We start from the raw sequence: 10,392 nt of genomic DNA, 5'->3' as shown, positions 1-10,392 counted from the left end.
TAGAGGGCATGGCCGAGAAGATCAGAAAAGAAGCCCCAAAGTACCCCGACTATGTGGAGAAGGGGGGAAACTTGTACCGGCACATTCCGCACCGGGCCGGGAGCGAAGAAGTCGCCTCGTGGAAGTTATGTGTGCCGAAATATGCCCGAGAAAGGGTTTTAAAGGAGAGCCACGATAGCTCGGAAGCAGGCCACGCCGGCGGAAGGAGAACCGCGGCACGGGTGGCGGCAAGATATTACTGGCCAGGGATGTACAGGGACGTGAGGGCCTACGTGCGGAAGTGCGAACTATGTCTGCGTTTTAAGCCAAGTCAGCTACAAGCGGCAGGGGAAATGTTGACACAGGTACCGGAAGAACCATGGGCAACGGTATGCGCGGACTTTGTGGGTCCTCTGCCGAGATCGAAGCATGGGAACTCGATGCTGCTGGTGCTAGTGGATCGATTCTCAAAATGGACCGAGTTGGTGCCGCTGAGGAAGGCCACAGGCGAGGCACTAATAAAGGCCTGTCGAGAGCGCATAATAGCCCGGTTTGGGGAGCCCAAAGTCTTCATTACGGACAATGGGGTGCAGTTTGCAGGCAGGGCATTTAAAAGATTTCTGGAGTAGCTAGGAGTCCGCCACCAGTTTACGGCGCCATACACGCCGCAAGAGAATCCGACAGAGCGAACAAACAGAACGATAAAGACTATGATCGCTCAGTTCACCGAGGGTGATCAAAGGTGTTGGGACGAAAAATGGCCGGAGCTAATGCTGGCCATGAATTCGGGAGTGTCGGATGCAACTGGATATTCACCGGCGTTCGTGGTGCAAGGAAGGGAACCCCGGCTGCCAAAGGCCCTATATGACGAGGAGACGGTAGGCACGGGACAGGGCACAGAGACGCCGGATGAAAATGCGGAGAAGTTAAAAGAGCTGTTTCAGTTGGTTCGACGAAACTTGGAAAGGGCAGCCCAGGATCAGGCCAGGCACTACAACCTGAGAAGAAGACCGTGGAGACCCAAAGTGGGAGAAATCGTATGGGCCAAACAGCACCACCTGTCTAATGCGGCGGAGGGATTCGCCGCGAAGCTGACACCAAGGTACGATGGGCCATACCAGATAGAGGACTTTATATCCCCCGTTATCTGCAACCTAAGAAAGGAGGGCGACAGGAAGAAGAGAACGGCCCACATACGAGACCTGAAACCCCAGCCCGATGAGCGAGAGACGCAGGGGTGAGGGGGAATGGATAGAATGGGTCGCCCTAAAGGGTCACGCAGGACCAGGAACGGTAGAGTGCCACGCAGGACACTGGGGAAGGGTGCCGCGCAGGACACGCACGAGACTCGTCAGCACGCAGGGTGACGGACTGGTGCACTTAGATCTAAAAAAAAAAAAAAAGGAAGAACAGGAAAGCCGTGGTTGGAAAGATCTGGAAAAAAAGGGTGAAAGTTAGTAGGAATAAAGAAAAATAAAGCGAGAAGAGGAAAAGCTCAGCAAACCTGAACAGGAAACGCGTCCCCAAAGCTGGGAGGCGAATCCGGGGTCGGGGAAAGTAATCTCAGGCAGCGGATGACCAAAGAAAACCCAGGGGCCAGGCTCACGCCTCAACGCGGTCTCACAGGGCAACTACGAGCGTCGGGCCGGAACGACGGGTGCCGCTCATGCGTGGTCTACCGGGCGAGGAGTCGGATGACCCTCGGGTCCGAGCCACTGTGTGAGGGAGACGCCGGTCAAAAGAGTCCGGCCGGGGGCGCGTAGGAGTTGCCCTGGGATGTGAGCCAAAGATTCCAGCCCGGGCGGAGGGTCGGAGGACCCGTTGTTCACGAGCGGAATCGCGGCAAGCGACCCGCATTGAGGGCAGAGGGCGAGCTGGAAAGGGAGAAAGGGTTAAGTAAAAGTCATCCGGGACGGGAGAACTCACCCAGGCCAAGGAGGGTCCAATCAGCACGGGATGAAGAAGACAGGTCGACGGTAGCATGGAATTAAATAGCAATTAAAATAAAAGGAGAAATATACGTAAGCACAAACGGGAAGGGGGTGGGTCCATCAAAGATGGAAAAATATTATCCATCAGCCAACAAAGAAACGCGGCGAGAACACAACAGTATCCAAAAAAAAAGAAAGACAAGGCGAAGTCGGATAGAGAGCGGAGAGCGCGTCAGTACTCACCCAACCAGGGGAAAGATGCCGTTAGAGAGCGCGGCCTGTAGAGAGACGAGGCCATGAGTACACACGTAACAACCGTTAGAACCAGGCAAGAGAGACCGAAACCCGACGCACCGGCACCGTTAGAGGGAACGACTGGTAATGCAACGCGGGTATATAGGCGGGTGGAAAACGGAACAACGGACACTTGAAGGTAATTATCACCAAGGAGAAATCGAAGCAAAAAAAAAAGGAAAAAAAAGATGGAGACAAAACGGCTCACCCACGAGGATGGAAAGAAGAAGATGGAGGACTTGAGGGCTTTCTTGGAGGAGCAGCAGGCGATAGTAGGAGAAGGGGGCTATCGCGCCGATGCTTCTCGTCAGCGACGGGCGTCCGTGCTCTCGCGTGGCGACGATGAGGATTGGTGCGATGGCTCCCAGTTCCTCCAGCTGCTGGCCTCGCCGTTGGTATCGCCGGCTCCGTCGGGCCACGACTCCGTGTCACCGACGGTATCATCGGACGAGGGTGCCGGGGAGAGCGAAGACGATGTCATTTGCATCGACGGTCCACGCGCCCCAACCGCTCAAGAGAAGGCCAGATTGAGAAGGCCGCTGACCCTGCGCGACCGGATCGAAGCCTTGAAACGAAAGTTCCAGGAGGCGACGCCGGAGGAGAAGCGCCGGATCCACCGGGTGCTGGAGGCGGCACGAACGATCCGGCGGCGGAGGGACGAGCGGCTGGAGGCGCGGCGGCGACAGGCGGGAAGAGCCACCAGTAAGGAGGAGCCCGGCCACGAGAGCGACGAGGCGCCGCCACCCCCGCCATTCCGAGTGGTGCTGCCGCCGATGCAGTCCCGGACCGACGAGGCGGAGACCGAGGGGGCGCAGCCCCAGGCCATGGGCGAGCGGGCCACGAACCCCGAGGCCGAATGGCAGCGGCGACTGCAGCAGGCCGAGGAGGAGGAAGGCGAGTTGTGGCAGCCTACGCCACCAGCCGAGGACGACGAGGGCCCCGAGAGGCGACCACCGCAGGCCGAGGAGGAGCAGCAGCAGCAGCACCAGCATCAGCATCAGCAGCAGCAGCAACAGCAGCAGGGGCAGGGGCAGTGGCAGCAGCAGCCACAATGGAGGGGACCGGAGGCGGCTGTAATAGGGCCATATGTGTCGCAGGAGGTGCGGACCGCCGTGCGCCAGGGGATGGTTTGGCACCACCAGACCCTGCACATCACGTGGGCTTCGGGGCCCGCCCCGTGCGAGACCCAGCCAGAGACCGGCGCCCGGGTGTGGGAAGAAAGCCCACTCGGTAGCAATGACAGGGACCCGCGGAGGAGAAACCCCAGGCAGCGAAGGCGGCCACGGGCCACTGGAAGGCGATCCCGCGGGAGGAGTGGCCGGCGGCGGTGATCCGCGCACAGACCCAGATTCGCCTCGTGGGTAGGCGAGTGAAAAAACGGGGTACGCGGTACCGCATCGCCATGTCGGCCACGCGCACGGAGGTGTTCAGGGAACAAAAATAAAGGAAAAAGGAGAAGAGAAGAAAAGGGGGGGCAGAAGAAACAAAAATAAAAGGGGGAAAAAAAAGGGCAAAACACGCAGGAAAACATGAATAAAGAGAAGACGGAGAAGAAAGAAACGGAATACTGACTGGGAGGAAATATCGAGTGGATCGCAGAAGCGCCCCTACATCTTATCGATAGGCGGAATTCGGCGCCAGCCAGAAAATTGCAAGGGCTGGCAGCGCCGCCCGAGCAAAGGCGCCAGAGGGCGCCAGAACGCCTGTGATCCCAGGTGCAACAAAGGGCGCGCGCAACTTCGGGCCGTTTGAATGAGGAAAGCCCACCCCGTCGCGAGATCGCGGAAAACGGAAGTATTCCGCTGCGGGAAGAAAGAGGGGGGTGTGAGGAACCATGGTTCCCACAGGCCGAGTGCGACCAAAAGCACAGTCGGATAAAGGCTGACGGCTGGCCGGATAAGGCGAAGGTCAGTCCAAATGCCCACGGTTATCCGGATGCGGCGAAGAGGCCAAGGGCCTCGAGAGGAGAAGTGCCCTGCTCTCGGAGACAGAGACACGCGAGAGGCAAAGGAAACGGCGGGATCGGGCCAGCAGTAATCTGGCGCATGACCAAATAAGGGCATGGGATCACGCCACCGGTCAGGCCCCGTTACGAAGGCCGTGGAAACCAGGAGACGGCGATGGAAAACTACCGACGCCGAGCCGGGGCCTGGCAAGGGGCTATAAAAGGAGGCTGCGGCGTCGAAGCGGGGCTCTTTCCCGTGGATAAGTGATTGCGCGCGCACGTTGAGACCCGGTCGAAACGCAAGAGTGATACCCGGTACGAAACAAAGAAGTGTAGTGAAGTGTAGCAACAGGCAGACAGGCCCCGCCTGCCCCCAGAGTAAGTCTAAATTAAGTGGAGATCCCCGTACGCCGGCGGAAGCTAGGAGGGGAGTGCGAGACGTGGAGTGCGGATTTGAGTGGCGGACCAAAGCACTAGCGGAGGTCAATTTGCCCCAATCAGTATCCTCAACGCTGCCACACCCGACGAGAGCCCACGCGTGGTGGAGATCCGTAGTTAAGAGAAATTGTAACACCTAGCCCTAAGTCCTAATAGAATTGCGAATAAAGCGAAATTCAAGTAAAGAAAAGGAAAGTCTTATCATTTGTCGCTGAGCTAGCCCAGCAAACTCAAGCGAGCCCAAAAAGCAGGTTCGTTACACAGTGCAAATTGATTTGTTCCTTTTGGCTACAAAAATGATCCGATCTGATTCTGCGTTTTTAGTTTTCTCGTATCCTCAATATTGTGGATGCAACAGATTTTCGTCCTTTGTGGGGGCTTTTTGAGATATACGTTTTATAGTGAGATCTAACAGGAGTGCGGATACTAAATTTGGTTACTCTAGCCTTAATACTCTGAGATTTGTGAATATCCCCAGATTTGCATCCTTTGCGGGGGCGGAAGGGAGTGCGGCGAAATTTTGAAACAAACTCGTCTCGGTCCGATATATTAGGAGTGTGGATACCAAATTTGGTTGCTCTAGCTTTTATAGTCTCTGAGATCTAGGCGCTAATGTTTTACTCTAAGCAAAGCCGCCTATGCTACGTGTGTGTTAGAGAGAGACAGGGCGAGAAAAAATGAAATTGTTTTCTTGATGCTGGCTATAATAATAATACGATCCAATTCAGGTTCTGCAGTCTAAAAGATATGGTCATTCTCTATGATTCTGCGATTTTGGTTTTATCGTATCTTTAAAAATGTGGATGCCACAGATTTTCGTCCTTTGTGGGGGCGGGAAGAAGGGGACGGACAGACGGACGGACGGACAGACAGACATGGCTCAATCGACTCGGCTATTGATGCTGATCAAGAATATATACACTTTATGGGGTCGGAATCGATTCCTTCTGGACGTTACACACATCCACTTTTACCACAAATCTAATATACCCCAATACTCATTTTGAGTATCGGGTATAAAAACGTTTCACGATGTGGCAGACCACGAAAGACAACTGCCAAGGCAGACACTTTCATTTTGCGGAAATTTAAGCAGGATGTCTTGAAAACTCCTCGTTCGGTTGCCAGTGAATTAAAGGAAACTGAAAATGTTGATGTCAGTGAACGGACAATTCGTAGACGACTTAAGGAAGCAAATTATGGTACATATATTACCAGAGCTATACCTCAAATAACTCAGCGTAATAAGCTAAAGCGCCTTGAGTTTCCAAAAAATGTATCGGCAAACCATTTTCATTTTGGCATGGAGTTTTTTTATGTTTTATGTTTTATGGAGCGATGAAAGTGCTTTCCAGTTTCACGGCTCAAAAAAGAAATTTTTCGTAAGAATTCTGAAGAGCGAGCCGTGGAGGCGGGACCGTAATGTTTTGGGGATGCGTCGCCTACAACGGCTTGGGAAATTTAGTGCCTGTAGATGGCAGCATGAATAAAGAGAAATATTTGGAAGTGCTAAACGATCACGCTTTCCCCTCTGGAGATAATTTGTTTGGGGAGTCCTTTACTTTCTAACAGGACAACGCCCTGTGCCATAAAGCTAAAGTCGTTACCCGATTCTTGAAGGACATTGGGGTTAATACTTTGGACTGGCCGCCGCAGAGCCCAGATTTAAACATTATTGAAAATCTCTGGTCGTACATAAAAAGGAACCGGACTCCAGATTTGACAAGGAACCGTGAGGATACAATCTCAGAGGTAAAATCACTCTGGAGAGAAATTCCATTGTCTTATATCCACAGCTTAGTGGAATCAGTTCCGAGACGTCTGCAAAAGGTGATAGAGGCAGAGGGAGGATATATATTTTACTGATTCATTATAAAAAGTTACTTCGTTCCATTCGTTTTTGTTTTTTTTCACATTTTATAAAATGTCAAGATACTTATGCCACCGTCTGTTTACGGATAATTAATTTTCATTTCAGAATAAACGCACTTATCATTCTTTTTGTACATATTTTTATAAGCTTAATATAATACCTATCTACTATAAATAAATATACTTTCTACTTAAAAACGAGGTGGAACGTTGTGAGTTGCTGCGGACACCGCAACTCTACGGTTATACCCGATACTAAGTCAGTATGGCTCTCCTCCGGCAGACGCCGCTAATATTAAACGACACGACAAAGAGTGCGTGCGAGAGAGACAGGAAACCAGGCTGAGCGTGACGTCGGGCGCTGCGTAGCCAATGAAAATTGATTTGTTCCTGTTGGCTATAAAAATGATCTGATCTGATCCAGATTCAGCAATCTCATAGATATGGTCATTATCTATGATTCTGCGTTTTTAGTTTTCTCGAATCTGCAATATTGTGGATGCAACAGATTTTCGTCCTTTGTGGGGGCGGATGGGGGTGGGGCGAAATTCTGAGATATACGTTTTATAGTGACATCTTAAAGGAGTGTGTGTACCAAATTTGGTTACTCTAGCCTTAATAGTCTCTGAGATTTGTGGTTGCCTCAGATTTTCGTCCTTTGCGGGGGCGGAAGGGGGTGTGGCGAAATTTGGACAGGAAACGGTCAAGGTCCGATATCACAGGAGTGTGGATACCAAATTTGGTTGTTCTGGCTTTTATAGGTTCTGAGATCCTTGAACTCATATTTTGCAATTGGCAAAACCGACCATGAAACCTGTGTGTTAGAGTGAGACAGAGCGAGAAAGAGTGAAATTGTTTTCGTGATTCTGGCTGTAATAATTATACGATCTGGTTCAGATTTTGCACTCTAGAAGATATAGTCATCTTCTACGATTCTGCGTTTTTAGTTTTCTCGTATCGTCAAAATTGTGGATGCCACAGATTTTCGCCCTTTGTGGGGGCGGAAGTGGGCGGGGCAAAGTTTTGAAATATTTTTGGAGCAGTGACATATCACAGAAGTCTGGATCCAAAACATCGTTGCTCTAGCTCTTATAGTCTTTGAGCATTAGGCGCTGAAGGGGACGGACAGACGGACAGACGGACGGACGGACAGACGGACAGACAGACATGGCTCAATCGACTCGGCTATTGATGCTGATCAAGAATATATATACTTTATAGGGTCGGAAACGATTCCTTCTGGACGTTACACACATCCACTTTTACCACAAATCTAATATACCCCAATACTCATTTTGAGTATCGGGTATAAAAATAAAAAGTTACAACCAAATACATATGCAGTGCATAATTTTTGTCAAAATACTTACATATGCCGACTTATGTACATAGTGAAGGAAGTGTTAGTGTGTTATTTGAATTCAGTACTCAGAGCTGCAAGGGTAATGCCCTAAAAATATAGTGGCCGAGCGGAGCCAAAGGTGATGCGCGCATAGGCAGAGAGTAAGAGCGGGGGAGAGAGAGAACACGCAAGCAGCAAAGGCAGAGCCCAATAGGAGAGCGAGCGAGCGATAGAAACGCTCGCCAGCAACGGAGCCGAAGGGGGCTGGCGATCAGCCGAGAGAAGTAGCATAAGTTAGCATAAGAGTAAGCAGAATAGTAACGAGCAGCAGAACAGCTATTTAAGTTTACATATACATACATATGTATATACATATTTACATAAAAAGGAATGCAGAAATTAAGAACAGCAGTGAGGGAGCATAGAGCAGGAAAACTCCTAACATTAGGACCCAAAAGGCACGAGGGAGCGCGCGGGGTTTCAATACCGCGACCCCGCTGCCCATCGGTTTCGTCTGTTCGGCAATGCCTTCACCAGCAACGAAATAAGTCTGGACTCTCGAGCCTTGCACCGTCGAAGCGGTGGTCGCGGATCGCCGATGTCTTTGGAGCGGCACAGTGGGACCTATGGCCGTCTCAGCTTGCTAAATTAGTTAGTGAATATGAGTTCAATAAATATTTGCACACTGAAAAAATGTTAAACTTTAAACTAAAACAACCTTGAAAATTCGATTGGAAAATTCGATCTCTATTAGATGCGTACATTAAATTTATCTAAAGCACTCATACAATTTTTTGACTATTTCGGCTGAGTCCCCACTGTGCCGCGCCAAAGACATCAGCCACCACGCTGCCCTACGGCCCGACTCGACGCCCGACTCGTCGTTATGTTCTTTAATGCGTGACATCCAAATTGCAAGTGTGGCTTGCCTGCCCTTTACATTGCCGCTCCGATCGCTAAGCGCAGCTTCGCTCGGCCGACGTCGGTAGGCAGACCCAAAGCGAAGATAGCGAAGAGCGAGCTGGCAGAGAGCGTTCAGCAGGGCAAGCAAGCGCAAAGCTTTAACAAACAAATGAGTGACATAGACATAAGTAACAAACAAAATAAGCGGCTGAGGGCCAAGAATTAGGTGCTATTTGGCAATCAGCTAATCGGCTGGGTTCTGCTCCGAACAGTGTGTCTTACAGACAATTAGCTAAACGCTACAAGGTTAGTGTTAATAGTGTTAAAAATATTATAATTAAGTTTGGAGAGACATGTTCTTTAAAAGATTTACCAAAACTGGGAGAAAAAAGGGTCCAAGGGATCAAAATATTGATGAAAAAGTATTAGCCTTAATCCACAAACATAACACGATGTCCGTTCGAGAATTGGCAAAAAAAGCGCGAACAAGTATGAGTATGGTTCAAAAAAAAAAAAAACAAAGCCATAATTTAAAGACTTACAAAAAACAAAAAGTTCCGAAAAAAAGTCGACAAGTAGAAGTCGGCAAAACGAGAGTGCGAAAGCTTTATGATCGCTTGCTCAATGATGCAGTTCAATGCGTTATTATGGACGACGAAACGTATGTCAAATTGGACTCGAAAACTTTACCCGGCCCTCAGTTTTATACAAAAGTTAAAGGTGGAACTGCTGACGAGTCGGTGTCAACAATTCAAGTCGATAAATTTGGGGAGAAAGTGCTAATATGGCAGGCCATTTGCACCTGTGGCCTAAGAACCAGTGCTTTTTCACAAAAGGGACAATCAACGCCGATGTGTACATGAAGGAGTGTTTGAAAAAGCGTCTTATACCTTTTTATGAAAAAAACAATGTGTTAAGAATATTTTGGCCAGATCTGGCGTCCGCGCACTATGCCCGCTCAACTTTAGCGCTACTTGACTCAAAAGGCATAAAAAATAAGAGGCTAGACATTTTTTTAAATTTATTAACAAAATTGAAAGTTCATGTTTTTCTCTAAAATTTAGAAAAATAAAAATTGAAATCGGAACGAAAACATCGAAGTTATAAGAAAAACAAAGTGTGCAGTTTCTTTTCGGCACATTCCTTACCTGTGGTCCTAGAAGTAGTGCTCTTCCAGGACCCTCCAGGATACAATGTTACGCTGTATCTCATGAGAGGCAAGCGTGAGGTCCAGGACCTCCTTGCGGTTTTTAATAATAAAGGTGGGATCACTACCCCGGTTTAATAAGACCATCTGAGTGGTCAGTAAGTAACTGAAAAGGTACTCACCCCTTTCGTTTGTGTCAGTGCTTCCCCACTGACAGTGATGCGCGTTGGCGTCCCATGCCACAATTAGGCCGATGTACTTGGCCGAACAGTCTGCAATTAGAGCCCGGAAAGGCGCGTGTGGAGGGGAGTCTGGCTGATCATGCCCCATGTATGCGGAGCAGATCCTCAGTGAGCGCTCCTGGCTCACTTCTTTGTGGTCTTCATTGCTGAAATTTGGGAGCAAAAATAAGTGCAACTCTCTTTTTGCAATAATGCAGGCACGAATTTTACCTACGGTTTCAAATACGTATAGCTTGTAGTTTGAAGTCCTCAGACTGGAGACCCTGTTTCCGAGGATCCAGGGCTCCTGAATGAGGGTT

This window comes from Drosophila pseudoobscura, chromosome X, assembly GCF_009870125.1.
Source record: "Drosophila pseudoobscura strain MV-25-SWS-2005 chromosome X, UCI_Dpse_MV25, whole genome shotgun sequence".
NCBI classification, from domain to species: Eukaryota; Metazoa; Arthropoda; class Insecta; order Diptera; family Drosophilidae; genus Drosophila; species Drosophila pseudoobscura.
This window is presented reverse-complemented; position numbering follows the sequence as displayed.